The following is a 26,735-nucleotide window of genomic DNA, read 5'->3' on the forward strand; positions in this document are numbered from 1 at the left end:
TACCTCCCCATATATATGTATGGAATGGAGTTTGCAACTAAAAAGAAACTTTGTGTTCCCAACAAGCTAGATGAATGACGTCTTTCACACCCACTTAACTATCGGAACTGAGCAAGTGGAGAGACGTTCGTTCATCTAGCACCAAGGGAACGGGTTGCAGGAGACACTTTTTCTCTGCTTTCTCAGTCTGTTTCCTAGAGCCGTTTTGAAGTTCCTGCAGATTTCACTGTAAAACCGAGTTGGAGCTAGTACCTCCCCATATATATGTATGGAATGGAGTTTGCAACTGAAAAGAAACTTTGTGTTCCCAACAAGCTAGGTGAAGGACGGCTTTCACACACACTTATCTCTCAGAACTGAGCAAGTGGAGAGACGTTCGTTCATCTAGCAGCAAGGGAACGGGTTGCAGGAGACACTTTTTCTCTGCATTCTCAGTCTGTTTCCTAGTGCCGGTTTGAAGTTCCTACAGTTTTCACTGTAAAATCGATTTGGAGCTAGTAACTCCACATATATATGTATGGAATGGAGTTTGCAACAGAAAAGAAACTTTGTGTTCCCAACAAGATAGTTGAAGGACGGCTTTCACACACACTTATCTCTCAGAACTGAGCAAGTGGAGAGACGTTCGTTCATCTAGCACCAAGGGAACGTGTTCCAGGAGACACTTTTTCTCTGCTTTCTCAGTCTGTTTCCTAGTGCCGGTTTGAAGTTCCTGCAGTTTTCACTGTCAAACCGAGTGGGAGCTAGTACCTCCCCATATGTATGTATGGAATGGAGTTTGCAACTGAAAAGAAACTTTGTGTTACCAACAAGCTTGGTGAAGGACGGCTTTCACACATAATTAGGTCTCAGAACTGAGCAAGTGGAGAGACGTTCGTTCATGTAGCACAAAGAAACCCGTTGCAGGAGACACTTTTCTCTGCATTCTCAGTCTGTTTCCTAGTGCCGGTTTGAAGTTCCTACAGTTTTCACTGTAAAACCGAGTTGGAGCTAGTACCTAACCATATATATGTATGGAATGGAGTTTGCAAATAAAAAGAAACTTTGTGTTCCCAACAAGCTAGATGAATGATGGCTTTCACACACACTTAACTCTCGGAACTGAGCAAGTGGAGAGACGTTCGTTCATCTAGCACCAAGGGAACGGGTTGCAGGAGACACTTTTTCTCTGCTTTCTCAGTCTCTTTCCTAGTGCCGGTTTGAAGTTCCTGCAGTTTTCACTTTCAAACTGAGTTGGAGCTAGTACCTCCCCATATATATGTATGGAATGGAGTTTGCAACTGAAAAGAAACTTTGTTTTCCCAACAAGCTAGGTGAAGGACCGCTTTCACACACACTTATCTCTCAGAACTGAGCAAGTGGAGAGACGTTCGTTCATCTAGCACCAAGGGAACGGGTTGCAGGAGTCACTTTTTCTCTGCTTTCTCAGTCTGTTTCCTAGTGCCGGTTTGAAGTTCCTGCAGTTATCACTGTACAACCGAGTTGGAGCTAGTACCTCCCCATATATATGTATGGAATGGAGTTTGCAACTGAAAAGAAACTTTGTGTTCCCAACAAGCTAGGTGAAGGACGGCTTTCACACACACTTATCTCTCAGAACTGAGCAAGTGGAGAGACGTTCGTTCATCTAGCACCAAGGGAACGGGTTGCAGGAGACACTTTTTCTCTGCTTTCTCAGTCTGTTTCCTAATGCCGGTTTGAAGTTCCTGCAGTTTTCACTGTAAAACCGAGTTGGAGCTAGTACCTTTCCATATATATGTATGGAATGGAGTTTGCAACTGAAAAGAAACTTTGTGTTACCAACAAGCTTGGTGAAGGACGGCTTTCACACATACTTAGGTCTCAGAACTGAGCAAGTGGAGAGACGTTCGTTCATGTAGCACAAAGAAACCCGTTGCAGGAGACACTTTTCTCTGCTTTCTCAGTCTGTTTCCTAGTGCCGGTTTGATGTTCCTACAGTTTTCACTGTAAAACCGAGTTGGAGCTGGTACCTAACCATATATATGTATGGAATGGAGTTTGCAAATAAAAAGAAACTTTGTGTTCCCAACAAGCTAGATGAATGATGGCTTTCACACACACTTAACTCTCGGAACTGAGCAAGTGGAGAGACGTTCGTTCATCTAGCACCAAGGGAACGGGTTGCAGGAGACACTTTTTCTCTGCTTTCTCAGTCTCTTTCCTAGTGCCGGTTTGAAGTTCCTGCAGTTTTCACTTTCAAACTGAGTTGGAGCTAGTACCTCCCCATATATATGTATGGAATGGAGTTTGCAACTGAAAAGAAACTTTGTTTTCCCAAAAAGCTAGGTGAAGGACCGCTTTCACACACACTTATCTCTCACAACTGAGCAAGTGGAGAGACGTTCGTTCATCTAGCACCAAGGGAACGGGTTGCAGGAGACACTTTTTCTCTGCTTTCTCAGTCTGTTTCCTAGTGCCGGTTTGAAGTTCCTGCAGTTATCACTGTAAAACCGAGTTGGAGCTAGTACCTCCCCATATATATGTATGGAATGGAGTTTGCAACTGAAAAGAAACTTTGTGTTCCCAACAAGCTAGGTGAAGGACGGCTTTCACACACACTTATCTCTCAGAACTGAGCAAGTGGAGAGACGTTCGTTCATCTAGCACCAAGAGAACGGGTTGCAGGGGACACTTTTTCTCTGCTTTCTCAGTCTGTTTCCTAATGCCGGTTTGAAGTTCCTTCAGTTTTCACTGTAAAACCGAGTTGGAGCTAGTACCTCCCCATATATATGTATGGAATGGAGTTTGCAACTGAAAAGAAACTTTGTGTTCCCAACAAGCTAGGTGAAGGACCGCTTTCACACACACTTATCTCTCAGAACTGAGCAAGTGGAGAGACGTTCGTTCATCTAGCACCAAGGGAACGGGTTGCAGGAGACACTTTTTCTCTGCTTTCTCAGTCTGTTTCCTAATGCCGGTTTGAAGTTCCTGCAGTTTTCACTGTAAAACCGAGTTGGAGCTAGTACCACCCCATATATATGTATGGAATGGAGTTTGCAACTGAAAAGAAACTTTTTGTTCCCAACAAGCTAGGTGAAGGACGGCTTTCACACACACTTATCTCTAGGAACTGAGCAAGTGGAGAGACGTTCGTTCATCTAGCACCAAGGGAACGTGTTGCAGGAGACACTTTTTCTCTGCTTTCTCAGTCTGTTTCCTAGTGCCGGTTTGAAGTTCCTGCAGTTTTCACAGTCAAACCGAGTTGGAGCTAGTACCTCCCCATATATATGTATGGAATGGAGTTTGCAACTGAAAAGAAACTTTGTGTTCCCAACAAGCTAGGTGAAGGACCGCTTTCACACACACTTATCTCTCAGAACTGAGTAAGTGGAGAGACGTTGGTTCATCTAGCACCAAGGGAACGGGTTGCAGGAGACACTTTTTCTCTGCTTTCTCAGTCTGTTTCCTAGTGCCGGTTTGAAGTTCCTGCAGGTATCATTGTAAAACAGAGTTGGAGTTAGTACCTCCCCATATATATGTATGGAATGGAGTTTGCAACTGAAAAGAAACTTTGTGTTCCCAACAAGCTAGGTGAAGGACCGATTTCACACACACTTATCTCTCAGAACTGAGCAAGTGGAGAGACGTTCGTTCATCTAGCACCAATGGAACGTGTTGCAGGAGACACTTTTTCTCTGCTTTATCAGTCTGTTTCCTAGAGCCGGTTTGAATTTCCTGCAGATTTCACTGTAAAACCGAGTTGGAGCTAGTACCTCCCCATATATATGTATGGAATGGAGTTTGCAACTGAAAAGAAACTTTGTGTTCCCTACAAGCTTGGTGAAGGACGGCTTTCACAAACACTTATCTCTCAGAACTGAGCAAGTGGAGAGACGTTCGTTCATGTAGCACAAAGGAAACCTGTTGCAGGAGACACTTTTCTCTGCTTTCTCAGTCTGTTTCCTAGTGCCGTTTTGCAGTTCCTGCAGTTTTCACTGTAAAACCGATTTGGAGCTAGTACCTCCCCATATATATGTATGGAATGGAGTTTGCAACTAAAAAGAAACTTTGTGTTCCCAACAAGCTAGATGAATGACGTCTTTCACACCCACTTAACTATCGGAACTGAGCAAGTGGAGAGACGTTCGTTCATCTAGCACCAAGGGAACGGGTTGCAGGAGACACTTTTTCTCTGCTTTCTCAGTCTGTTTCCTAGAGCCGTTTTGAAGTTCCTGCAGATTTCACTGTAAAACCGAGTTGGAGCTAGTACCTCCCCATATATATGTATGGAATGGAGTTTGCAACTGAAAAGAAACTTTGTGTTCCCAACAAGCTAGGTGAAGGACGGCTTTCACACACACTTATCACTCAGAACTGAGCAAGTGGAGAGACGTTCGTTCATCTAGCAGCAAGGGAACGGGTTGCAGGAGACACTTTTTCTCTGCATTCTCAGTCTGTTTCCTAGTGCCGGTTTGAAGTTCCTACAGTTTTCACTGTAAAATCGAGTTGGAGCTAGTAACTCCCCATATATATGTATGGAATGGAGTTTGCAACAGAAAAGAAACTTTGTGTTCCCAACAAGCTAGATGAATGATGGCTTTCACACACACTTAACTCTCGGAACTGAGCTAGTGGAGAGACGTTCGTTCATCTAGCACCAAGGGAACGGGTTGCAGGAGACACTTTTTCTCTGCTTTCTCAGTCTCTTTCCTAGTGCCGGTTTGAAGTTCCTGCAGTTTTCACTTTCAAACTGAGTTGGAGCTAGTACCTCCCCATATATATGTATGGAATGGAGTTTGCAACTGAAAAGAAACTTTGTTTTCCCAACAAGCTAGGTGAAGGACCGCTTTCACACACACTTATCTCTCAGAACTGAGCAAGTGGAGAGACGTTCGTTCATCTAGCACCAAGGGAACGGGTTGCAGGAGTCACTTTTTCTCTGCTTTCTCAGTCTGTTTCCTAGTGCCGGTTTGAAGTTCCTGCAGTTATCACTGTACAACCGAGTTGGAGCTAGTACCTCCCCATATATATGTATGGAATGGAGTTTGCAACTGAAAAGAAACTTTGTGTTCCCAACAAGCTAGGTGAAGGACGGCTTTCACACACACTTATCTCTCAGAACTGAGCAAGTGGAGAGACGTTCGTTCATGTAGCACCAAGGGAACGGGTTGCAGGAGACACTTTTTCTCTGCTTTCTCAGTCTGTTTCCTAATGCCGGTTTGAAGTTCCTGCAGTTTTCACTGTAAAACCGAGTTGGAGCTATTACCTTTCCATATATATGTATGGAATGGAGTTTGCAACTGAAAAGAAACTTTGTGTTACCAACAAGCTTGGTGAAGGACGGCTTTCACACATACTTAGGTCTCAGAACTGAGCAAGTGGAGAGACGTTCGTTCATGTAGCACAAAGAAACCCGTTGCAGGAGACACTTTTCTCTGCTTTCTCAGTCTGTTTCCTAGTGCCGGTTTGAAGTTCCTACAGTTTTCACTGTAAAACCTAGTTGGAGCTAGTACCTACCCATATATATGTTTGGAATGGAGTTTGCAAATAAAAAGAAACTTTGTGTTCCCAACAAGCTAGATGAATGATGGCTTTCACACACACTTAACTCTCGGAACTGAGCAAGTGGAGAGACGTTCGTTCATCTAGCACCAAGGGAACGGGTTGCAGGAGACACTTTTTCTCTGCTTTCTCAGTCTCTTTCCTAGTGCCGGTTTAAAGTTCCTGCAGTTTTCACTTTCAAACTGAGTTGGAGCTAGTACCTCCCCATATATATGTATGGAATGGAGTTTGCAACTGAAAAGAAACTTTGTGTTCCCAACAAGCTAGGTGAAGGACGGCTTTCACACACTCTTATCTCTCAGAACTGAGCAAGTGGAGAGACGTTCGTTCATCTAGCACCAAGAGAACGTGTTGCAGGAGACACTTTTTCTCTGCTTTCTCAGTCTGTTTCCTAATGCCGGTTTGAAGTTCCTGCAGTTTTCACTGTGAAACCGAGTTGGAGCTAGTACCTCCCCATATATATGTATGGAATGGAGTTTGCAACTGAAAAGAAACTTTGTGTTCCCAACAAGCTTGGTGAAGGACGGCTTTCACACATACTTAGCTCTCAGAACTGAGCAAGTGGAGAGACGTTCGTTCATGTAGCACAAAGGAAACCTGTTGCAGGAGACACTTTTCTCTGCTTTCTCAGTCTGTTTCCTAGTGCCGGTTTGAAGTTCCTGCAGTTTTCACTGTAAAACCGATTTGGAGCTAGTACCTCCCCATATATATGTATGGAATGGAGTTTGCAACTAAAAAGAAACTTTGTGTTCCCAACAAGCTAGATGAATGACGGCTTTCACACCCACTTAACTATCGGAACTGAGCAAGTGGAGAGACGTTCGTTCATCTAGCACCAAGGGAACGGGTTGCAGGAGACACTTTTTCTCTGCTTTCTCAGTCTGTTTCCTAGAGCCGGTTTGAAGTTCCTGCAGATTTCACTGTAAAACCGAGTTGGAGCTAGTACCTCCCCATATATATGTATGGAATGGAGTTTGCAACTGAAAAGAAACTTTGTGTTCCCAACAAGCTAGGTGAAGGACGGCTTTCACACACACTTATCTCTCAGAACTGAGCAAGTGGAGAGACGTTCGTTCATCTAGCACCAAGGGAACGGGTTGCAGGAGACACTTTTTCTCTGCATTCTCAGTATGTTTCCTAGTGCCGGTTTGAAGTTCCTACAGTTTTCACTGTAAAACCGAGTTGGAGCTAGTAACTCCCCATATATATGTATGGAATGGAGTTTGCAACAGAAAAGAAACTTTGTGTTCCCAACAATCTAGGTGAAGGACGGCTTTCACACACACTTATCTCTCAGAACTTAGCAAGTGGTGAGACGTTCGTTCATCTAGCACCAAGGGAACGTGTTCCAGGAGACACTTTTTCTCTGCTTTCTCAGTCTGTTTCCTAGTGCCGGTTTGAAGTTCCTGCAGTTTTCACTGTCAAACCGAGTTGGAGCTAGTACCTCCCCATATATATGTATGGCATGGAGTTTGCAACTGGAAAGAAACTTTGTGTTCCCAACAAGCTTGGTGAAGGACGGCTTACACACATACTTAGCTCTCAGAACTGAGCAAGTGGAGAGACGTTCGTTCATGTAGCACAAAGAAACCTGTTGCAGGAGACACTTTTCTCTGCTTTCTCAGTCTGTTTCCTAGTGCCGGTTTGAAGTTCCTGCAGTTTTCACTGTAAAACAGATTTGGAGCTAGTACCTCCCCATATATATGTATGGAATGGAGTTTGCAACTAAAAAGAAACTTTGTGTTCCCAACAAGCTAGATGAATGACGGCTTTCACACCCACTTAACTATCGGAACTGAGCAAGTGGAGAGACGTTCGTTCATCTAGCACCAAGGGAACGGGTTGCAGGAGACACTTTTTCTCTGCTTTCTCAGTCTGTTTCCTAGAGCCGGTTTGAAGTTCCTGCAGATTACACTGTAAAACCGAGTTGGAGCTAGTACCTCCCCATATATATGTATGGAATGGAGTTTGCAACTGAAAAGAAACTTTGTGTTCCCAACAAGCTAGGTGAAGGACGGCTTTCACACACACTTATCTCTCAGAACTGAGCAAGTGGAGAGACGTTCGTTCATCTAGCACCAAGGGAGCGGGTTGCAGGAGACACTTTTTCTCTGCATTCTCAGTCTGTTTCCTAGTGCCGGTTTGAAGTTCCTACAGTTTTCACTGTAAAACCGACTTGGAGCTAGTAACTCCCCATATATATGTATGGAATGGAGTTTGCAACAGAAAAGAAACTTTGTGTTCCCAACAAGCTAGGTGAAGGACGGCTTTCACACACACTTATCTCTCAGAACTGAGCAAGTGGTGAGACGTTCGTTCATCTAGCACCAAGGGAACGTGTTCCAGGAGACACTTTTTCTCTGCTTTCTCAGTCTGTTTCCTAATGCCGGTTTGAAGTTCCTGCAGTTTTCACTGTCAAACCGAGTTGGAGCTAGTACCTCCCCATATATATGTATGGAATGGGGTTTGCAACTGAAAAGAAACTTTGTGTTACCAACAAGCTTGGTGAAGGACGGCTTTCACACATACTTAGCTCTCAGAACTGAGCAAGTGGAGAGACGTTCGTTCATGTAGCACAAAGAAACCTGTTGCAGGAGACACTTTTCTCTGCTTTCTCAGTCTGTTTCCTAGTGCCGGTTTGAAGTTCCTACAGTTTTCACTGTAAAACCGAGTTGGAGCTAGTACCTCCCCATATATATGTATGGAATGGAGTTTGCAAATAAAAAGAAACTTTGTGTTTCCAACAAGCTAGATGAATGATGGCTTTCACACACACTTAACTCTCGGAACTGAGCAAGTGGAGAGACGTTCGTTCATCTAGCACCAAGGGAACGGGTTGCAGGAGACACTTTTTCTCTGCTTTCTCAGTCTCTTTCCTAGTGCCGGTTTGAAGTTCCTGCAGTTTTCACTGTCAAACTGAGTTGGAGCTAGTACCTCCCCATATATATATATGGAATGGAGTTTGCAACTGAAAAGAAACTTTGTGTTCCCAACAAGCTAGGTGAAGGACCGCTTTCACACACACTTATCTCTCAGAACTGAGCAAGTGGAGAGACGTTCGTTCATCTACCACCAAGGGAACGGGTTGCAGGAGACACTTTTTCTCTGCTTTCTCAGTCTGTTTCCTAATGCCGGTTTGAAGTTCCTGCAGTTATCACTGTAAAACCGAGTTGGAGCTAGTACCTCCCCATATATATGTATGGAATGGAGTTTGCAACTGAAAAGAAACTTTGTGTTCCCAACAAGCTAGGTGAAGGACCGCTTTCACACACACTTATCTCTCAGAACTGAGCAAGTGGAGAGACGTTCGTACATCTAGCACCAAGGGAACGGGTTGCAGGAGACACTTTTTCTCTGCTTTCTCAGTCTGTTTCCTAATGCCGGTTTGAAGTTCCTGCAGTTTTCACTGTAAAACCGAGTTGGAGCTAGTACCTCCCCATATATATGTATGGAATGGAGTTTGCAACTGAAAAGAAACTTTGTTTTCCCAACAAGCTAGGTGAAGGACGGCTTTCACACACACTTATCTCTCAGAACTGAGCAAGTGGAGAGACGTTGGTTCATCTAGCACCAAGGGAACGGGTTGCAGGAGACACTTTTTCTCTGCTTTCTCAGTCTGTTTCCTAGTGCCGGTTTGAAGTTCCTGCAGATTTCACTGTAAAACCGAGTTGGAGCTAGTACCTCCCCATATATATGTATGGAATGGAGTTTGCAACTGAAAAGAAACTTTGTGTTCCCAACAAGCTAGGTGAAGGACGGCTTTCACACACACTTATCTCTAGGAACTGAGCAAGTGGAGAGACGTTCGTTCATCTAGCACCAAGGGAACGGGTTGCAGGAGACACTTTTTCTCTGCTTTCTCAGTCTGTTTCCTCGTGCCGGTTTGAAGTTCCTGCAGTTATCACTGTAAAACCGAGTTGGAGCTAGTACCTCCCCATATATATTTATGGATTGGAGTTTGCAAATGAAAAAAATCTTTGTGTTCCCTACAATCTATATGAAGGATGGCTTTCACACACACTTATCTCTCAGAACTGAGCATGTGGAGAGACGTTCGTTCATGTAGCACAAAGGGAAAGGGTTGCAGGAGAAACTTTTACTCTGGTTCCTCAGTCAGTTTCCTAGTGCAGGTTTGACGTTCCTGCAGTTTTCACTGTAAAACCGAGTTGGAGATAATACCTCCCCATATATATGTATGGAGTTTGCAACTGAAAATAATCTTTGTGTACCCAACAAGGTAGGTGAATGATGGCTTTCACACACACTAATCTCTCAGAACTCAGCATGTGGAGAGACGTTCGTTCATCTAGCACAAAGGGAACGGTTTGCAGGGGAAACTTTTACTCTGGTTTCTCAGTCTGTTTCCTAGTGCCGGTTTGAAGTTCCTGCAGTATTCACTGTAAAATCGTGTTGGAGCTATTACTTCCAGATATATATGTAAGGAGTGGAGTTTGAAACTGAAATTAAACTTTGAGTTCCCAAAAAGTTAGGTGAATTACGGCTTTCACACACACTTACCTCTCAGATCTGAGCATCTGGAGAGACGTTCGTTCTTCTAGCAAATAGGGAACGGGTTGCAGGGAAAACTTTTACTCTGGTTTCTCAGTCTGTTTCCTAGTGCCTTTTTGATGTTCAGCTGTTTTCACTGTAAAACCGAGTTGGAGCTTGTACCTAACCATATATATGTATAGAGTGGAGTTTGCAACTGAAAAGAAATTTTGTGTTCCCAACAAACTAGTTGAAGAACGGCTTTCACACACACTTATCTCTCAGAACTGAGCATGTGGAGATCTTTCGTTCATCAAGCACAAAAGGAACGAGTCACAGGGGAAACTTTAACTCTGGTTCATCAGTCTATTTCCTACTGCCGGTTTGAATTTCCTGCAGTTTTCACTGTAAAATCGAGTTGGAGCTAGTAACTCTCCATATATATGTATGGAGTGGAATTTGCAACTGAAAAGAATCTTTGTGTTCCCTACAAGCTAGGTTAAGGATGGCTTTCACACACACTTATCTCTCAGAACTTAGCATGTGGATAGAAGTTCGTTCATCTAGCACAAAGGGAACGGGTTGCAGGGAAAACTTTTACTCTGGTTTCTCAGTCTGTTTCCTAGTGCCTTTTTGAAGTTCAGCAGTTTTCACTGTAAAACCGAGTTGGAGCTAGTACCTCCACATATATATGTTTGGAGTGTAGTTGGCAACTGAAAAGAAACATTGTGTTCCCAACAATCTAGGTGAAGGACGGCTTTCACACACTTATCTCTCAGAACTGAGCATATGCAGAGACTTCCTTCCATCTAGGACAAAGGGAACGGTTTGCAGGATAAAATTTTACTCTGTTTTCTCAGTCTGTTTCCTAGTGCCGGTTTGATGTTCCTGCAGTTTTCACTGGAAAACCGAGTTGGAGCTAGTAACTCTCCATGTATATGTATGGAGTGGAGTTGGCAACTGAAAAGAAACTTTGTTTTCCCAACAAGCTATGTGAAGGGCGGCTTTTACATGCACTTATCTCTCAGAACTGAGCATGTGGAGAGACGTTCGTTCATCTAGCTCAAAGGGAACGGTTTACAGGAGAAACTATTACTCTGGATTCTCAGTCTGTTTCCAAGTGCCGGTTTGAAGTTCCTGGAGTTTTCATTGTAAAATCGAGTTGGAGCTAGTACCTCCAGATATATATGAAAGGAGTGGAGTTTCAAACTGAAATTAAACTTTGAGTTCCCAAAATGCTAGGTGAATTACGGCTTTCACACACACTTAACTCTCAGAACTGAGCATGTGGAGAGACGTTCGTTCATCTAGCAAAAAGGGAACAGGTTGTAAGAGAAATTGTTCTCTTTTTTCTCAGTCAGAGTCTTGTGCTGGTTTGAAGTTCTTGCAGTTTTCACTGTAAAACCGAGTTGGAGATACTACATCCTAATATATATGTATGGAGTTTGCATCTGAAAAGAATCTTTGTGTTCCCAACAAGCTAGGTGATGGACGGCTTTCACACACACTTATCTCTCTGAACTGAGCATGTGGAGAGACGTACGTTCATCTAGCAAAAATTTAACGGGTTGCAGGAGAAACTTTTACTCTGGTTCCTCAGTCTCTTTCCTATTGCCGGTTTGAAGTTCCTGTAGTTTTCACTGTAAATCAGATTTGGAGCTAGTGACTCCCCATATATATCTATGGAGCGGAGTTTGCAACTGAAAAGAAACTTTGTGTTCCCAACAAAATAGGTGAAGGACGGCTTTCACACACACTTATCTCTCAGAACTAAGCATGTGGAGATCTTTCGTTCATGTAGCACAAAGGGAACGGGTTGCAGGAAAAACTTTTACTAAGGTTCATCAGTCTGTTTTCTAGTGCCGGTTTGAAGTTCCTGCAGTTTTCACTGGAAAACAGAGTTGGAGCTAGTACCTCCCCATATATATGTATGGAGTGGAATTTGCAACTGAAAAGAATCTTTGTGTTCCCAACAAGCTAGATGAAGGACGGCTTTCACACAGACTTATCTCTCAGAACAGAGCATGTGGAGAGACGATCGTTCATCTAGCATAGTTGGAACGGGTTAAAAGGAGAAACTTTTACTCTGGGTTCTCAGTCTGTTTTCTAGTGCCGGTTTGAAGTTCCTGCAGTTCACTGTAAAACCGATTTGGAGCTAGTACCTCCCCATATATATGTATGGAGTGGAGTTTGCAACTGAAAAGAAACTTTGTGTTCCCAACAAGCTAGGTGAAAGACGGCTTTCACACATAAATATCTCTCAGAACTGAGCATGTGGCGATACGTTCGTTCATCTAGCACAGTTGGAACGGGTTGCAGGGGAAACATTTACTATGGTTTCTCAGTCTGTTTCCTAGTGTCGGTTTGACGTTCCTGCAGTTTTCACTGTAAAACGGAGTTGGAGCTAGTACCTACACATATATATGTATGGAGTGGAGATTGCAACATAAAAGAAACTTTGTGTTCCCAACAAGCTAGGTAAAGGACGGCTTTCACACACACTTATCTATCAGAACTGAGTATACGCAGAGACGTGCTTTCATCTAGCAAATAGGGAACAGGTTTTAGGAGAAATTTTTGTCTAGTTTCTCAGTCAGAGTCTTGTGCTGGTTTGAAATTCTTGCAGTTTTCACTGTAAAACCGAGTTGGAGATACTACATCCCAAAATATATGTATGGAGTTTGCAACTGAAAAGAATCTTTGTGTTCCAACAAGCTAGGTGTATGACGGCTTTCACACACACTTATCTCTCAGAATTGAGCATGTGGAGAGACGTTCGTTCATCTATCACAAAGGGAACAGGTTGCGTTAGAAACTATTACTCTGGATTCTCAGTCTGTTTCCTAGTGCCGGTTTGTAGTTCCTGCAGTTTTCACTGTAAACCCGATTTGGATCTAGCACCTCCCCATATATATGTATGGAGTGGAGTTTGCAACTGAAAAGAAACTTTGTGTTCCCAACAAGTTAGGTGAAGGAAGGCTTTCACACAAACTTATCTCTCAGAACTGAGCATGTGGAGAGACGTTCGTTCATCTAGCACAAAGGGAAAAGGTTGCAGGAGAAACTATTACTCTGGTTTCTCAGTCTGTTTCCTAGTGCCGCTTTGAAGTTCCTGCCGTTTTCACTGTAAAATCGAGTTGGATCTAGTACCTCCAGATATATATGTAAGGAGTGGAGTTTGAAACTGAAATTAAACTTTGAGTTCTAAAAAAGCTAGGTGAATAACGGCTTTCACACACACTTAACTCTCAGAACTGAGCATGTGGAGAGACGTTCGTTCATCTAGCACATAGGGAAAGGGGTTGCAGGAAAAACTTTTACTTTGGATTATCAGTCTGTTTCCTAGTGCTTTTTTGAAGTTCAGCAGTTTTCACTGTAAAACCGAGTTGGAGCTAGTACCTCCACATATATATGTATGGAGTGGAGTTTGCAACTGAAAAGAAACTTTGTGTTCCCAACAAGCTAGGTGAAGGACGGCTTTCACACACACTTATCTCGCAGAACTGAGCATGTTGAGAGACGTTCGTTCATCTAGCACAAAGGGAACGGATTGCAATAGACACTTTTACTCTGGTTCCTCAGTCTGTTTCCTAGTGCTGGTTTGAAGTTCCTGAAGTTTTCTCTGTAAAACCGAGTTGAAGCTAGTACCTCCACATATATATGTTTGGAGTGTAGTTGACAAATGTAAAGAAACATTGTGTTCCCAACAAGCTTGTTGAATGACGGCTTTCACACACACAGTATCTCTCAAAACTGAGCATGTGGAGAGACGTACGTTCATCTAGCAAAAATTTAACGGGGTTGCAGGAGAAACTTTTACTCTGGTTCCTCAGTCTATTTCCTAGTGCCGGTTTGAAGTTCTTGTAATTTTCACTGTAAATCAGATTTGGAGCAATTGACTCCCCATAAATATCTATGGAGCGGAGTTTGCAACTGAAAAGAAACTTTGTTTTCCCAACAAACTAGGTGAAGGACGGCTTTCACACACACTTATCTCTCAGATCTAAGCATGTGGAGATCTTTCGTTCATCTAGCACAAAGGGAACGGGTGATTTTAGAAAATTTTACTCTGGTTTCTCAGTATGTTTCCTAGTGCCGGTTTGAAGTTCCTGCAGTTTTCACTGTAAATCCGAGTTGGAGATAGTAACTCCTCTTATATATGTATTTAGTTTTCAACTTAAAATAATCTTTCTCTTCCCAACAAGCTAGGTGAAGGATGGCTTTAACACACACTTATATCTCAGAACTGAGCATGTGGAGATACGTTCGTTCATCTAGCACAGTTGGAACGGGTTGCAGGAGAAACTTTTACTCTGGTTTCTCAGTCTGTTTCCTAGTGCCGGTTTGAAGTTCCTGCACTTTTCACTGTAAAACCGAGTTGGAGCTAGTACCTCCCCATATATATGTATGGATTGGAGTTTGCAACTAAAAAGAAACTTTGTGTTTTCTACAAGCTAGGTGAAGGATGGCTTTCACACACACTTATCTCTCAGAACTTAGCATGTGGAGAGACGTTCGTTCATCTAGCACAAAGGGAACGGGTTGCAGGAGAAAGCTTTACTCTGGTTTCTCAGTCTGTTTCCTAGTGCCGGTTTGAAGTTCCTGCAATTTTCACTGTAGAACCGTGTGGGAGCTAGTACCTACCCATATGTATGTATGGAGTGATGTTTGCACCTGAAGATATTTTGTGTTTCCAACTAGCTATGTGAAGGACGGCTTTCATACACAATTTTCTCTCAGAATAGAGCCTATACAGGGACGTGCTTTCATCTATCAAATAGGGAACAGGTTGTAGGGGAAATTTTTCTCTGTTTTCTCAGTCAGTTTCCTTGTGCCTGTTTGAAGTTCCTGCAGTTTTCACTGTAAAACCGAGTTGGAGATAGTACCTCCCCATATATATGTATGGAGTTTGCAACTGAAAATAATCTTTGTGTTCCCAACAAGCTAGGTGAAGGATGACTTTCACACACACTTATCTCTCAGAACAGAGCATACGCAGAGACTTTCGTTCATCTAGCACAAAGGGAACGGTTTGCAGGAGAAACTATTACTCTGGTTTCTCAGTCTGTTTCCTAGTGCCGGTTTGAAGTTCCTGCAGTTTTCACTGTTAAAAAGTGTTGGAGCTAGTACCACACCATATATATGTATGGAGTGGACTTTGCAACTGAAAAGAATCTTTGTGTTCCCAACAAGCTAGGTGAAAGACGGCTTTCACACACACATATCTCTCAGAACTGAGCATGTGGAGAGACGTTCGTTCATCTCGTACAAATGGAACGGTTGCTTTGAGAAACTTTTACTCTGGATTCTCAGTATGTTTCCTAGTGACGGTTTGAAGTTCCTGCACTTTTCACTGTAAAACCGAGTTGGAGATAGTACCTCCCCATATATATGTATGGAGTTTGCAACTGAAAATAATCTTTGTGTTCCTAACAAGCTAGGTGAAGGATGGCTTTCACACACACTTATCTCTCAGAACTGAGCATGTGGAGAGAAGTTCGTTCATCTAGCACAAAGGGAACGGTTTGAAGGGGAAATTTTACTCTGGTTTCTCACTCTGTTTCCTAGTGCCGGTTTGAATTTCTTGCAGTTTTCACTATAAAATCGATTTGGAGCTAGTACATCTACATATATATGTATGGATTGGAGATTGCAACTTAATAGAAACTTTGTGTTCCCAACAAGCTAGGTGAAGGACGGCTTTCACACACACATATCTCTTAGAACTGAGCATGTGAAGAGACGTTCGTTCATCTAGCACAAAGGGAACGGATTGCAGTAGATACTTTTACTCTAGTTCCTCAGTCTGTTTCCTAGTACCGGTTAGATGTTCCTGCACTTTACACTGTAAAAACGATTTGGAGCTAGTACCTCCCCATAAATATGTGTGGATTGGAGTTTGCAACTGAAAAGAATCTTTGTGTTCCCAGCAAGCTAGATGAAGGACGACTTTCACAACCACATATCTCTCAGAACTGTGCATGTGGGGAGACGTTCTTTCATCTAGAACAAAGGGAACGGGTTGCATTAGAAACTTTTACTCTGGGTTCTCAGTCTGTTTTCTAGTGCCCGTTTGAAGTTCTTGCAGTTTTCACTGTAAAACCAGTTGGAGCTAGTACCTCCAGATATATATGTATGGATGGAGCTTGCAACTGAAAGGAAACTTGGATTTCCCAACAAGCTAGGTGAAGAAAGTCTTTCACCCACACTTATCTCTCAGAACTGAGCATGTGGAGAGACGTTCATTCATCTAGCAAAAAGGGAACGGTTTGCAGGGAAACTTTTACTCTGGTGTCTCAGTCTGTTTCCTAGTGCCGGTTTGAACTTCCTGCAGTTTTCACTGTAGAACCGAGTTGGAGCTTGTACCTCCCCATATATATATATATATATAGAGTGGAGTTAGCAACTGAAAAGAAACTTTGTGTTCACAACAAGCTAGGTGAAGGACGGCTTTCAAAAACAATTATCTCTCAAAACTGAGAATGTGGAGAGACGTTCGTTCATCTAGCACAAATGTAACGGGTTGAAGGAGAAACTTTTACTCTGGATTCTCAGTCTGTTTCCTAGTGCCCGTTTGAAGTTCCTGCAGTTTTCACTGTAAAACCGAGTTGGAGCTAGTACCTCCAGATATATATGTAAGGAGTGGAGTTTGCAACTGAAAGGAAAATTTGAGTTCCCAAAAATCTAGGTGAAGGACGGCTTTCACACACATTTAACTCTCAGAACTGACCTTGTGGAGAGACGTTCGTTCATCTAGCACAAAGGTAACGTGTTGCAGGAGAAACTATTTCTCTGTTTTCTCAGTATGTTTCCTAGTGCCGGTTTGAAGTTCCTGCAGTTTTCACTGTAAAACCGAGTGGGAGCTAGTACCTACCCATATGTATGTATGGAGTGGGGTTTGCAACTGAAAAGATATTTTGTGTTTCCAACAAGCTATGTGAAGGACGGCTTTCACACACAATTTTCTCTCAGAACAGAGCCTATGCAGGGACGTGCTTTCATCTAGCAAATAGGGAACAGGTTGTAGGGGAAATTTTTCTTTGGTTTCTCAGTCAGTTTTCTAGTGCCGGATTGAAGTTCCTGCAGTTTTCAGTTTAAAACCGAGTTGGAGATCTTACCTCCCAATATATAAGTATGGAGTTTGCAACTGAAAAGAGTATTTGTGTTCCCAACAAACTAGGTGAAGATGGCTTTCAAACACACTTATCTCTCAGAACTGAGCATGTGGAGAACTTTCGTTCATCTAGCACAAATGGAACGGGTTGCAGGGGAAATTTTACTCTGGTTTCTCACTCTGTTTCCTAGTGCCGGTTTGAAGTTCATGCAGTTTTCACTTTAAAACAGAGTTGGAGCTAGTACCTACCCATATAATTGCATAGATTGGAGTATGCAACTGAAAAGAAACTTTGTGTTCCCAACAAGCTAGTTGAAGGACGACTTTCACACCCACTTATCTCTCAGATCTGAGCATGTGGAGAGACGTTCGTTCATCTAGAACAAAGGGAACGGGTTGCACGTGAAACTATTACTCTGGGTTCTCAGTCTGTTTCCTAGTGTAGCTTTGAAGTTCCTTCAGTTATCAGTGTTAAAAAGTGTTGGAGCTAGTACAACACTATATATATATATATATGAATTGGAGTTTGCAACTGAAAAGAATCTTTGTGTTCCCAACAAGCTAGGTGAAGGACGGATTTCACACACACTTATCTCTCAGAAATGAGCATATGGAGAGACGTTCGTTCATCGAGCACAAAGGGAACGGTTTGCAGGATAAACTTTTACTCTGGTATTCAGTCTGTTTCCTTGTGCCGGTTTGAATTTCCTGCAGTTTTCACTGTAAAACCGAGTTGGAGATCGTACCTCCCAATATATATGTATGGAGTTTGCAACTGAAAATAATCTTTGTGTTCCTAACAAGCTAGGTGAAGGATGGCTTTCACACACACTTATCTCTCAGAACTGAGCATGTGGAGAGAAGTTCGTTCATCTAGCACAAAGGGAACGGTTTGAAGGGGAAATTTTACTCTGGTTTCTCACTCTGTTTCCTAGTGCCGGTTTGAATTTCTTGCAGTTTTCACTATAAAATCGATTTGGAGCTAGTACATCTACATATATATGTATGGATTGGAGATTGCAACTTAATAGAAACTTTGTGTTCCCAACAAGCTAGGTGAAGGACGGCTTTCACACACAGATATCTCTTAGAACTGAGCATGTGGAGAGACGTTCGTTCATCTAGCACAAAGGGAACGGATTGCAGTAGATACTTTTACTCTAGTTCCTCAGTCTGTTTCCTAGTAGCGGTTAGATGTTCCTGCAGATTACACTGTAAAAACGATTTGGAACTAGTACCTCCCCATAAATATGTGTGGATTGGAGTTTGCAACTGAAAAGAATCTTTGTGTTCCCAGCAAGCTAGATGAAGGACGACTTTCACACCCACATATCTCTCAGAACTGAGCATGTGGGGAGACGTTCTTTCATCTAGAACAAAGGGAACGGGTTGCATTAGAAACTTTTACTCTGGGTTCTCAGTCTGTTTTCTAGTGCCCGTTTGAAGTTCTTGCAGTTTTCACTGTAAAACCATTTGGAGCTAGTACCTCCAGATATATATGTATGGATGGAGTTTGCAACTGAAAGGAAACTTGGATTTCCCAACAAGCTAGGTGAAGAAAGTCTTTCACCCACACTTATCTCTCAGAACTGAGCATGCGGAGAGACGTTCATTCATCTAGCAAAAAGGGAACGGTTTGCAGGGAAACTTTTACTCTGGTGTCTCAGTCTGTTTCCTAGTGCCGGTTTGAACTTCCTGCAGTTTTCACTGTAAAACCGAGTGGGAGCTAGTACCTACCCATATGTATGTATGGAGTGGGGTTTGCAACTGAAAAGATATTTTGTGTTTCCAACAAGCTATGTGAAGGACGGCTTTCACACACACTTTTCTCTCAGAACAGAGCCTATGCAGGGACGTGCTTTCATCTAGCAAATAGGGAACAGGTTGTAGGGGAAATTTTTCTTTGGTTTCTCAGTCAGTTTTCTAGTGCCGGATTGAAGTTCCTGCAGTTTTCAGTTTAAAACCGAGTTGGAGATCTTACCTCCCAATATATAAGTATGGAGTTTGCAACTGAAAAGAGTATTTGTGTTCCCAACAAACTAGGTGAAGATGGCTTTCAAACACACTTATCTCTCAGAACTGAGCATGTGGAGAACTTTCGTTCATCTAGCACAAATGGAACGGGTTGCAGGGGAAATTTTACTCTGGTTTCTCACTCTGTTTCCTAGTGCCGGTTTGAAGTTCATGCAGTTTTCACTTTAAAACAGAGTTGGAGCTAGTACCTACCCATATAATTGCATAGATTGGAGTATGCAACTGAAAAGAAACTTTGTGTTCCCAACAAGCTAGTTGAAGGACGACTTTCACACCCACTTATCTCTCAGATCTGAGCATGTGGAGAGACGTTCGTTCATCTAGAACAAAGGGAACGGGTTGCACGTGAAACTATTACTCTGGGTTCTCAGTCTGTTTCCTAGTGTAGCTTTGAAGTTCCTTCAGTTATCAGTGTTAAAAAGTGTTGGAGCTAGTACAACACTATATATATATATATATGAATTGGAGTTTGCAACTGAAAAGAATCTTTGTGTTCCCAACAAGCTAGGTGAAGGACGGATTTCACACACACTTATCTCTCAGAAATGAGCATATGGAGAGACGTTCGTTCATCGAGCACAAAGGGAACGGTTTGCAGGATAAACTTTTACTCTGGTATTCAGTCTGTTTCCTTGTGCCGGTTTGAATTTCCTGCAGTTTTCACTGTAAAACCGAGTTGGAGATCGTACCTCCCAATATATATGTATGGAGTTTGCAACTGAAAATAATCTTTGTGTTCCTAACAAGCTAGGTGAAGGATGGCTTTCACACACACTTATCTCTCAGAACTGAGCATGTGGAGAGAAGTTCGTTCATCTAGCACAAAGGGAACGGTTTGAAGGGGAAATTTTACTCTGGTTTCTCACTCTGTTTCCTAGTGCCGGTTTGAATTTCTTGCAGTTTTCACTATAAAATCGATTTGGAGCTAGAACATCTACATATATATGTATGGATTGGAGATTGCAACTTAATAGAAACTTTGTGTTCCCAACAAGCTAGGTGAAGGACGGCTTTCACACACAGATATCTCTTAGAACTGAGCATGTGTAGAGACGTTCGTTCATCTAGCACAAAGGGAACGGATTGCAGTAGATACTTTTACTCTAGTTCCTCAGTCTGTTTCCTAGTAGCGGTTAGATGTTCCTGCAGATTACACTGTAAAAACGATTTGGAACTAGTACCTCCCCATAAATATGTGTGGATTGGAGTTTGCAACTGAAAAGAATCTTTGTGTTCCCAGCAAGCTAGATGAAGGACGACTTTCACACCCACATATCTCTCAGAACTGAGCATGTGGGGAGACGTTCTTTCATCTAGAACAAAGGGAACGGGTTGCATTAGAAACTTTTACTCTGGGTTCTCAGTCTGTTTTCTAGTGCCCGTTTGAAGTTCTTGCAGTTTTCACTGTAAAACCATTTGGAGCTAGTACCTCCAGATATATATGTATGGATGGAGTTTGCAACTGAAAGGAAACTTGGATTTCCCAACAAGCTAGGTGAAGAAAGTCTTTCACCCACACTTATCTCTCAGAACTGAGCATGCGGAGAGACGTTCATTCATCTAGCAAAAAGGGAACGGTTTGCAGGGAAACTTTTACTCTGGTGTCTCAGTCTGTTTCCTAGTGCCGGTTTGAACTTCCTGCAGTTTTCACTGTAGAACCGAGTGGGAGCTAGTACCTACCCATATGTATGTATGGAGTGGGGTTTGCAACTGAAAAGATATTTTGTGTTTCCAACAAGCTATGTGAAGGACGGCTTTCACACACACTTTTCTCTCAGAACAGAGCCTATGCAGGGACGTGCTTTCATCTAGCAAATAGGGAACAGGTTGTAGGGGAAATTTTTCTTTGGTTTCTCAGTCTGTTTCCTAGTGTAGCTTTGAAGTTCCTTCAGTTATCAGTGTTAAAAAGTGTTGGAGCTAGTACAACACTATATATATATATATATGAATTGGAGTTTGCAACTGAAAAGAATCTTTGTGTTCCCAACAAGCTAGGTGAAGGACGGATTTCACACATACTTATCTCTCAGAAATGAGCATATGGAGAGACGTTCGTTCATCAAGCACAAAGGGAACGGTTTGCAGGATAAACTTTTACTCTGGTATTCAGTCTGTTTCCTTGTGCCGGTTTGAATTTCCTGCAGTTTTCACTGTAAAACCGAGTTGGAGATCGTACCTCCCAATATATATGTATGGAGTTTGCAACTGAAAATAATCTTTGTGTTCCCAACAAGCTAGGTGAAGGATGGCTTTCACACACACTTATCTCTAAGAACTGAGTATGTGGAGAGACGTTCGTTCATCAAGCACAAAGGGAACGGGTTGCAGGAGAAACAATTACTCTGGTTTCTCAGTCTTTTTCCTAGTGCCGGTTTGAAGTTCCTGCAGTTTTCACTGTAAAACCGAGTTGGAGCTAGTAACTCCAGATATATATTTAAGGAGTGGAGTTTCCAACTGAAAGGAAACTCTGAGTTCCCAAAAAGCTAGGTGAAGGACGGCTTTCATACAATTACCTCTCAGAACTGAGCATGTGGAGAGACGTTCGTTCATCTAGCACAAAGGGAAAGTGTTGCAGGAGAACTTTTACTCTGGTTTCTCACTCTGTTTCCTAGTGCCGGTTTGAAGTTCTTCCAATTTTCACTGTAAAACCGAGTTGGATCTTGTAACTACCCATATATATGCATAGAGTGAAGTTTGCAACTGAAAAGAAACTTTGTGTTCCCAACAAGCTAGATGAAGGACGACTTTCACACCCATTTACCTCTCAGAACTGAGCATGTGGAGAGAAGTTCGTTCATCTAGCACAAAGAGAACGGGTTGCAGGAGAATCTTTTACTCTGTATTCTCAGTCTGTTTCCTAGTGCCGGTTTGAATTTAATGCAGTTTTCACTGTAAAACCGTGTTGGAGATCGTACCTCCCAATATATATGTATGGAGTGGAGTTTCCAACTGAAAATAATATTTGTGTTCCCAAGAAACTGGGTGAAGGACGGCTTTCACAACCAATTATCTCTCAGAACTGATCAAGTGGAGATGTATCGTTCAACTAGCACAAAGAGAACGTGTTGCATGAGAAACTATTACACTGGTTCCTCAGTCTGTTTCCTAGTGCCGGTTTGAAGTTCCTACAGTTTTCACTGTAAAACCGAGTTGGAGCTAGTAACTCCCCATATATATGTATGGAATGGAGTTTGCAACAGAAAAGAAACTTTGTGTTCCCAACAAGCTAGGTGAAGGACGGCTTTCACACACACTTATCTCTCAGAACTGAGCAAGTGGTGAGACGTTCGTTCATCTAGCACCAAGGGAACGTGTTCCAGGAGACACTTTTTCTCTGCTTTCTCAGTCTGTTTCCTAATGCCGGTTTGAAGTTCCTGCAGTTTTCACTGTCAAACCGAGTTGGAGCTAGTACCTCCCCATATATATGTATGGAATGGAGTTTGCAACTGAAAAGAAACTTTGTGTTACCAACAAGATTGGTGAAGGACGGCTTTCACACATACTTAGCTCTCAGAACTGAGCAAGTGGAGAGACGTTCGTTCATGTAGCACAAAGAAACCTGTTGCAGGAGACACTTTTCTCTGCTTTCTCAGTCTGTTTCCTAGTGCCGGTTTGAAGTTCCTACAGTTTTCACTGTAAAACCGAGTTGGAGCTAGTACCTCCCCATATATATGTATGGAATGGAGTTTGCAAATAAAAAGAAACTTTGTGTTCCCAACAAGCTAGATGAATGATGGCTTTCACACACATTTAACTCTCGGAACTGAGCAAGTGGAGAGATGTTCGTTCATCTAGCACCAAGGGAACGGGTTGCAGGAGACACTTTTTCTCTGCTTTCTCAGTCTCTTTCCTAGTGCCGGTTTGAAGTTCCTGCAGTTTTCACTGTCAAACTGAGTTGGAGCTAGTACCTCCCCATATATATATATGGAATGGAGTTTGCAACTGAAAAGAAACTTTGTGTTCCCAACAAGCTAGGTGAAGGACCGCTTTCACACACACTTATCTCTCAGAACTGAGCAAGTGGAGAGACGTTCGTTCATCTAGCACCAAGGGAACGGGTTGCAGGAGACACTTTTTCTCTGCTTTCTCAGTCTGTTTCCTAATGCCGGTTTGAAGTTCCTGCAGTTATCACTGTAAAACCGAGTTGGAGCTAGTACCTCCCCATATATATGTATGGAATGGAGTTTGCAACTGAAAAGAAACTTTGTGTTCCCAACAAGCTAGGTGAAGGACCGCTTTCACACACACTTATCTGTCAGAACTGTGCAAGTGGAGAGACGTTCGTTCATCTAGCACCAAGGGAACGGGTTGCAGGAGACACTTTTTCTCTGCTTTCTCAGTCTGTTTCCTAATGCCGGTTTGAAGTTCCTGCAGTTTTCACTGTAAAACCGAGTTGGAGCTAGTACCTCCCCATATATATGTATGGAATGGAGTTTGCAACTGAAAAGAAACTTTGTTTTCCCAACAAGCTAGGTGAAGGACGGCTTTCACACACACTTATCTCTCAGAACTGAGCAAGTGGAGAGACGTTGGTTCATCTAGCACCAAGGGAACGGGTTGCAGGAGACACTTTTTCTCTGCTTTCTCAGTCTGTTTCCTAGTGCCGGTTTGAAGTTCCTGCAGATTTCACTGTAAAACCGAGTTGGAGCTAGTACCTCCCCATATATATGTATGGAATGGAGTTTGCAACTGAAAAGAAACTTTGTGTTCCCAACAAGCTAGGTGAAGGACGGCTTTCACACACACTTATCTCTAGGAACTGAGCAAGTGGAGAGACGTTCGTTCATCTAGCACCAAGGGAACGGGTTGCAGGAGACACTTTTTCTCTGCTTTCTCAGTCTGTTTCCTCGTGCCGGTTTGAAGTTCCTGCAGTTATCACTGTAAAACCGAGTTGGAGCTAGTACCTCCCCATATATATTTATGGATTGGAGTTTGCAAATAAAAAGAAACTTTGTGTTCCCAACAAGCTAGATGAATGATGGCTTTCACACACATTTAACTCTCGGAACTGAGCAAGTGGAGAGATGTTCGTTCATCTAGCACCAAGGGAACGGGTTGCAGGAGACACTTTTTCTCTGCTTTCTCAGTCTCTTTCCTAGTGCCGGTTTGAAGTTCCTGCAGTTTTCACTGTCAAACTGAGTTGGAGCTAGTACCTCCCCATATATATATATGGAATGGAGTTTGCAACTGAAAAGAAACTTTGTGTTCCCAACAAGCTAGGTGAAGGACCGCTTTCACACACACTTATCTCTCAGAACTGAGCAAGTGGAGAGACGTTCGTTCATCTAGCACCAAGGGAACGGGTTGCAGGAGACACTTTTTCTCTGCTTTCTCAGTCTGTTTCCTAATGCCGGTTTGAAGTTCCTGCAGTTATCACTGTAAAACCGAGTTGGAGCTAGTACCTCCCCATATATATGTATGGAATGGAGTTTGCAACTGAAAAGAAACTTTGTGTTCCCAACAAGCTAGGTGAAGGACCGCTTTCACACACACTTATCTCTCAGAACTGTGCAAGTGGAGAGACGTTCGTTCATCTAGCACCAAGGGAACGGGTTGCAGGAGACACTTTTTCTCTGCTTTCTCAGTCTGTTTCCTAATGCCGGTTTGAAGTTCCTGCAGTTTTCACTGTAAAACCGAGTTGGAGCTAGTACCTCCCCATATATATGTATGGAATGGAGTTTGCAACTGAAAAGAAACTTTGTTTTCCCAACAAGCTAGGTGAAGGACGGCTTTCACACACACTTATCTCTCAGAACTGAGCAAGTGGAGAGACGTTGGTTCATCTAGCACCAAGGGAACGGGTTGCAGGAGACACTTTTTCTCTGCTTTCTCAGTCTGTTTCCTAGTGCCGGTTTGAAGTTCCTGCAGATTTCACTGTAAAACCGAGTTGGAGCTAGTACCTCCCCATATATATGTATGGAATGGAGTTTGCAACTGAAAAGAAACTTTGTGTTCCCAACAAGCTAGGTGAAGGACGGCTTTCACACACACTTATCTCTAGGAACTGAGCAAGTGGAGAGACGTTCGTTCATCTAGCACCAAGGGAACGGGTTGCAGGAGACACTTTTTCTCTGCTTTCTCAGTCTGTTTCCTCGTGCCGGTTTGAAGTTCCTGCAGTTATCACTGTAAAACCGAGTTGGAGCTAGTACCTCCCCATATATATTTATGGATTGGAGTTTGCAAATGAAAAAAATCTTTGTGTTCCCTACAATCTATATGAAGGATGGCTTTCACACACACTTATCTCTCAGAACTGAGCATGTGGAGAGACGTTCGTTCATCTAGCACAAAGGGAACGGGTTGCAGGGGAAACATTTACTCTGGATTCTCAGTCTGTTTCCTAGTGCCGGTGTGAAGTACTTGCAGTTTTCACTGTAAATCAGATTTTAGCTAGTACCTCCCCATATATATTTATGGAGTGGAGATTGCAGCATAAAATAAACTTTGTGATCCCAACAAGCTAGGTGAAAGGAGGCTTTCACACACACTTATATCTCAGAACTGAGCATGTGGAGAGACGTTCGTTCATGTAGCACAAAGGGAAAGGGTTGCAGGAGAAACTTTTACTCTGGTTCCTCAGTCAGTTTCCTAGTGCAGGTTTGACGTTCCTGCAGTTTTCACTGTAAAACCGAGTTGGAGATAATACCTCCCCATATATATGTATGGAGTTTGCAACTGAAAATAATCTTTGTGTACCCAACAAGGTAGGTGAATGATGGCTTTCACACACACTAATCTCTCAGAACTCAGCATGTGGAGAGACGTTCGTTCATCTAGCACAAAGGGAACGGTTTGCAGGGGAAACTTTTACTCTGGTTTCTCAGTCTGTTTCCTAGTGCCGGTTTGAAGTTCCTGCAGTATTCACTGTAAAATCGTGTTGGAGCTATTACTTCCAGATATATATGTAAGGAGTGGAGTTTGAAACTGAAATTAAACTTTGAGTTCCCAAAAAGTTAGGTGAATTACGGCTTTCACACACACTTACCTCTCAGATCTGAGCATCTGGAGAGACGTTCGTTCTTCTAGCAAATAGGGAACGGGTTGCAGGGAAAACTTTTACTCTGGTTTCTCAGTCTGTTTCCTAGTGCCTTTTTGAAGTTCAGCTGTTTTCACTGTAAAACCGAGTTGGAGCTTGTACCTAACCATATATATGTATAGAGTGGAGTTTGCAACTGAAAAGAAATTTTGTGTTCCCAACAAACTAGTTGAAGAACGGCTTTCACACACACTTATCTCTCAGAACTGAGCATGTGGAGATCTTTCGTTCATCAAGCACAAAAGGAACGAGTCACAGGGGAAACTTTTACTCTGGTTCATCAGTCTATTTCCTACTGCCGGTTTGAATTTCCTGCAGTTTTCACTGTAAAATCGAGTTGGAGCTAGTAACTCTCCATATATATGTATGGAGTGGAATTTGTAACTGAAAAGAATCTTTGTGTTCCCTACAAGCTAGGTTAAGGATGGCTTTCACACACACTTATCTCTCAGAACTTAGCATGTGGATAGAAGTTCGTTCATCTAGCACAAAGGGAACGGGTTGCAGGGAAAACTTTTACTCTGGTTTCTCAGTCTGTTT

The sequence above is a fragment of the Camelus dromedarius genome, chromosome 22 (genome assembly GCF_036321535.1).
Source record: "Camelus dromedarius isolate mCamDro1 chromosome 22, mCamDro1.pat, whole genome shotgun sequence".
Lineage (NCBI taxonomy): Eukaryota > Metazoa > Chordata > Mammalia > Artiodactyla > Camelidae > Camelus > Camelus dromedarius.